A 5,624-nucleotide genomic window follows, 5' to 3' on the forward strand; every position below is an offset into this window, starting at 1 on the left:
TTACAGCTGCTGTATATTTTGACATTTTTGTTGTTCGTACTGATGAGGGAAAGAAAATTACTTGTATTTTAAATAAAAGCTTAAATCCTGGAGCACAAGACCCAAACATCAGGGAAGAGAGCCTGTTGCCAAGCCACCCTAATCCGAGCACTTTCCTCCCTGTATTTAGCATTCCTGTTAATGGAATTTGGACTACAGCTAATGCTGATTAACATTTCCATGTTAGTTATTTCACATAATCTTTTCTCCAGCTGTGGCAGAGACTAGAAACACGCCATTTATACTTGTTCAGTCGCTGATTAAGCGTGCTTTCCTAGCTCTTGCCAGCCAAAGCCGCTGAGAATGAAACGCTACTATGTTTAACCAATCCTAATATGGATCAATTCCTAAGCACAGGAATGGTGTCCTTTCCCTATAAATCTCTGCCTGGATAACAAGATTTTGATTGCAGGCTAATCCTGGGGTGGGAAAACGGCGGTAGGCGATTGGTATGAAGCACTGGAGGCAGAAGTGTGGGCGCGAATGAGCACTGCACTTTTTAGTGATGGAGCACTGGTAACCGCCAGCCCATAAATAATATATCTAATTTTACACCTGCACTCATTCTTCCATGCTGGGAATTCAGTGCAGATACACTGCAGCCTAAAATTAGAGCAGGTTACAGACATGATCTTTAACATGTTAAAAGTAGAAACATGCCGATGGATGCAATGTCCTCACCCCATCACTCCAGCCTGTTTCCACTCGGGGCTGGCAGGAACATACCAGACACCACTCGGGGGCACCTACAGTGTTTGGTTACATGGCTTGGGCAGCGTGGCACAAACACGGCACCCGGCGGGACTGCATACCCCAGCACGGTGCTCCGTGCCACGCTGCCTTGGAGCTCTGATCGGAGCAGCCCCCAGCTGCCACTTGTGAGGTGTTGGGGTGTCACAGGAAGGCATCCAGAGGAGGGGCTCTGGAGGTCGACCACTGAAACTTTCAGTCACCTCTGTCAAATGCCAGCTCTGCTGGGCAAACCTGCCATGCTCCCCATCTCAGTTCTGCCTGGCCGCGTCACTCCTGCAGCCTTCACCACTGCTTTATGGCATCATGAGAGATGCAGGGAGCTGAGCGTGGCTGAGCAGAGGTGAGAGGGTCCCCAAGCCGATCCCTGGCAGCCCTCCATGACTGCAGACCACAGCTGCCAGATGTGAGGTCCCTGTCCTACTGCACGTTATCCTTCCAGCACCAGCCTGCTCGACCTCCTCTTACCTCCACCTGCCTCAGTTTCCCCTGCTCCTGTGGCAGGAGTTCTGATTTCATCTCCTCAGCTGCTCAGAGGACTCTCTCAGGCACCAGCTTGGGATTATTCTGGGGTAGCTTGGCTTTCCCTCATTTAAAAAAAAAAAAATCCAAAACACTTTGTGACACACCAGTTCTTAGTCAAAATTAATTTTTATGTATCATTAATTCTCCCAGGATGAAAAAAAAATAACACTGGCATGTATAACTGCATCTGTTTGCAAGGTATTATTTGGGCACTAGAGGTACCTCTGCTGTATGAAGATGAGAAGAGCTGTTTCTGGAAAGCAGAGGGTGCCTCACAAGCAGCAGGGGAGACGCACCTTCAGCTCTGTGGACCCTTACCCATGGATGTTGGCTTTATGGCAGGACCGGCATTTTATTCATCTTGACATGTGGGCAGGTGAGGTTATGGCTGCCACACAGGTTCAGCTGGGGCAAAGAGACACATCAGAGCAAATTACGGGGAAGAGCTTCTGATGTGAAACTCCCGTGAGAAAGAACGAACAGGAGAAACTACTCCCCAGCCGCTCCCAAGGGCTAATTGCTGAGAGCGATGGACCAAGAAGCATGCAAGGAAGGCCCAAGCAAGTAATTATCCCGCCTCAGGAGGAGGATCATCACCTTCATCTGTAGCTGGGTTCAAGTGGAGGCTTGGAGGTTCGCACAGGTCAGGGCTCCCGAATGGCAGCCCCATCACGCTGATTTGGGTGCGGTGGAGATACCAGCTCTGGGCTGGGCTGGTGGCAGGACCAGGTTATCAGGACTGGCAAGGGCTGCTGGCAGCAGGCAGGACCTCAGGCAGCCCCGGCATTCCTCACTCCCTGGGTCCGCAGGGGTCACACGCCATCACTGATGTACTTAAGGCAATCCAGGGAGTAAACAGGGAAAAGTGGAAATCCCTTGAAACTCAGCACAGTCCAGTCCTCACCACATAGCTCTCCCATTCTGTCCTGGTGGAGCAGCAATGCTGGGCAGCCAAGAGCGTCAGGAACCTGCCCTGCAGTTTTAAAGGACCTACAAGCAAAGGGCCAACCCGTCCCTTAAGCACCGAGCATCTTTGCAGTCTGGGGAGGGGACAGGGCTTGGCAGCTGAGGAAGCTGGTGTGAAGGGAGGTGACCAGGAGCCCAGCTGGGAGAGACTGCAGATCCCCCAGGTCCCCAGCTGTGGAAACCTGCCCTTCCCTGCCGTTTAAAGAAGTGGGGACGAGAGAGAGACGAAGGAAGGAAAAAGAGACTGGAGATGCCCTCAGTCCAGAGGAGAAGGGAAGATAGTTTCCCTTTGTCCTCCAGAGAGCCTTCAGGAGAGGACACAAAGAAATCCCCTTGCTGTCTCTAGCTCTGAAAAAAACCTCTCCTTCTTTTCTGTTTTTCACAGATCTGTGCATCAGCTGTGCAAGGCAGAAGCTGTGCCTTCAACAGGGCTTGCTCCAGGGCCTGACTCTGCCTTCAGAGCAGCATCCAGGCACAAGTTGTCAGTACTCGCCGTGGTGGCAGGGGCACGGCTCAAGGTATGGCGGCAGCCAAGCCAGAGAGGAAAAACCTTCAGCTGCAGTCAGTCACGTCTGCGGGGCTGGGGCTAGGCTGCCGTGAGGTACGCTGCACAGGGAAGCAGCACTTCACTCGGATTATTTGTTGTTGGAGCCTCAAGGAATTAGAGAGCGGGTTTTTTTTGCAAGCTGTAACCACGCAGGCAGGAACTCAAAACTGCCCTTCTGAACCCTCCAGAGGTGTTCTGAAATAAACATTTTAAAAGGTTTAAATCAATAGCAGATTTTTCACGCAGTGTTTGTGGTGAAAGGAATGGGATGGAAATCACTAATTACCTTCCACTGATTAAGACCGAGCTCTTCCAGCCACGCCTGCACGACAGCTGCCCCATGGCACGTGTCCCCACGCTGCCCCATGGGACCCGCGGTGAGGTTGGGTCAGGCTGGCAGCACCGCCAGTGGAAACCCTGAGCCGTTTTGTGCCGACTCGGAGACCAGCCTTGGGCACGTACGTCTACCCTGACCCTGATAAAGCTGGGGTTGTTGGGGCGGCTGCCGGGCTCGCAGGGACGATGCTCAGCCTGTTTCCATGGAGAGCTCAGCAATAAAGATAAGAAGAGATGAGGGAAGGGTGGGAGCTTCATTAGTCTGATTCAGGGAGCTGGGCCCCTGGCTAATAAATCCCTCTTGTTTGCAAGAAAGGGTATGCCGGGTTTCCCCTCTCCACCCAATTAAAAAACAAAAGCAGTGATTGCAGCAACAGGAGCGTCCGGCTGATAACGCGCCCGCAGCTCTGCAGGGCGGCTGTCCTGGCCACAGAGCCAGCACACAGCGGGATGCCTCCAGGCTGGTCTCCGCCATGGCGAAGCCACTTTCCTTTTCCCTCGGGGTGGACACAAGGGCTGTCACAGGGTCAGGAGTGAAGGCAGATGTGCCACACCATCTCCTATGCACAGGCTCTCGGGTTCAGGTGTGCCCATACCTCACCAGAGGCCCACGGACCCCCATCTGCTGTGCCGGGCACCCAGTAAAGCCAATGCATGAGGAAACTGCAGCAAGAGGACAGCAGGTGGGAATGGGGCCACGTTTCATCCCAGACACCAGCTCGGTGCTCCCGACAAGCAGGAGTCACGATCATCAGCATGCCACAGCCTGAGAGGCTGCAGGCTCAATAGCGATAGTAACAACATCCAGCAGTAACAAATGCAACAACAGGAGAAATATTCTCAAAACAGCAGCTAGTGGCTTTGCCAGGAACCATCCCCAGTTAGGGACCAGCTGGCTTTTTTTCTCCCAGAGCACACACTGGCAGCACGTCTGTCCCCACCATGCCCCTCTGCCCCATGCGGCACAGGTGATCCTCACCTCCCTGCATCCCAGCCACCAGCTGCCCTTCCCCAGGGCCTTGTTGGTGCCAGCTTCTGCCCCGTCCTGCAGCCTCTGCCCCCGTCCGATGCCCTTCTGGGCGTTATTCAGCTGGTGGCACAAACCGTCTGGGATGCCGTGGAGAGATTTGTCAGTCACGAGCAGCCTTCCCACCTAACTTCTCCAGCCTCACCTCAATGTCCCCAATACGCTGAGGGCTCTGGCATGGGGGACAGGCAGCTGTGGGGTCTCAGGGTAGCATCAGCCCCTGCTTTTATGTCAGCATCTCTGCCAGCCCCGGGGAGGCCTGTAAGGCATCTGCCTCTTCCCTGCCTGCTGCCCCCAGTCCTCCCAAACATGTTTCCAGCCAGGAGCAGAACAAGGTGGAGAGGGCAGGGACCCAAAGCTGTGGTTGCCCAAGGTGTCACTCCCGGCTAACTCTACGCTGGCTGGAAGGAGGGCTGTCCCGCACGGCATCTGGGCAGGGATGCTCCATTACCCCATAGTCCCCCAGCTAGCATCTTTCCCAGCCCTCCCAGGGCACAGACGTAGCCCCAGTGGGACACATCCAGGCACCGGCTGAGCAGCTTTTCCCTCTGGTGGCACTGCAGAAGGCTCAGAGCGGGCAGGCTGGGCACACTGCACCATCATCCCCAGCTGAGCCTGCCTGGGCAAGGAGGAGCACCACGGGGCCAATTAAATAGGTCTACACTGAAATGGCACAGGGACCAAAGTGAGAAACCAATGGTGTTTTGAAGGCATGACAGCAGCTCGGGAAGGTTTCTGTCTTTTAAGCGTCATCTCATTTTGCTATCGAGGGACTCAGGACTTCCTCAGCCAGGTCTGTGTTCACCAACTACAGCTCTAAAACCTCCAGGGCAGAGGGAAGGCAGCCCCTTCCCCATGCTCTGGCTTCCTACAGGGAAACGGCCCTGAGCCCCCATGGGTCTGAGTGGACTCTGCTCTGCTCCCCAGCTCCAGCGTGTCCCAGCACACCCCGGCAAGCAGCTTGGCTCTCCTGCGTCTCCGTGCATGCCGGCTCCTTCCTTCCCGGGGCCAGCAGCTGAATCCAGCACCCAAAATCCGGGTGGAAAATGGTCCGTGTCAGAGCGCAGAGGGCAGCTGCCAGGATACAGCCCAAGGCCCAAACGGCAGCGTGCCTGGCGCAAAACGTCTCCCTGCCCACACAAAAGCTTTAGGCAGTGTCACATGGCAAACAGACTTTAATGAAAGGTATGCGCAGGCATGTCTGGGCACCGGGACGCTTTCGCAAGCCGTCCTCGGCAGCTGAACGCCTTTGGGGAGTTGGTGCAGGGCTCTGCTGTGCACCTGAGAGCTCCTGTGCGCTGCAGTTAGAACAAGCTTTTACTTCCCAGAGGACAACAGGAGGCTGCACAGAGGGAAAACATCTCGGCTTCTCTGCTGGTCCAGCACCACCAGGATTCCCACCCGGGGATGTACGAGGGGCTGAGTGCCTCCTGG

This window comes from Haliaeetus leucocephalus, unplaced genomic scaffold (genome assembly GCF_000737465.1).
Source record: "Haliaeetus leucocephalus isolate CR32 unplaced genomic scaffold, Haliaeetus_leucocephalus-4.0 Scaffold339, whole genome shotgun sequence".
NCBI lineage: Eukaryota > Metazoa > Chordata > Aves > Accipitriformes > Accipitridae > Haliaeetus > Haliaeetus leucocephalus.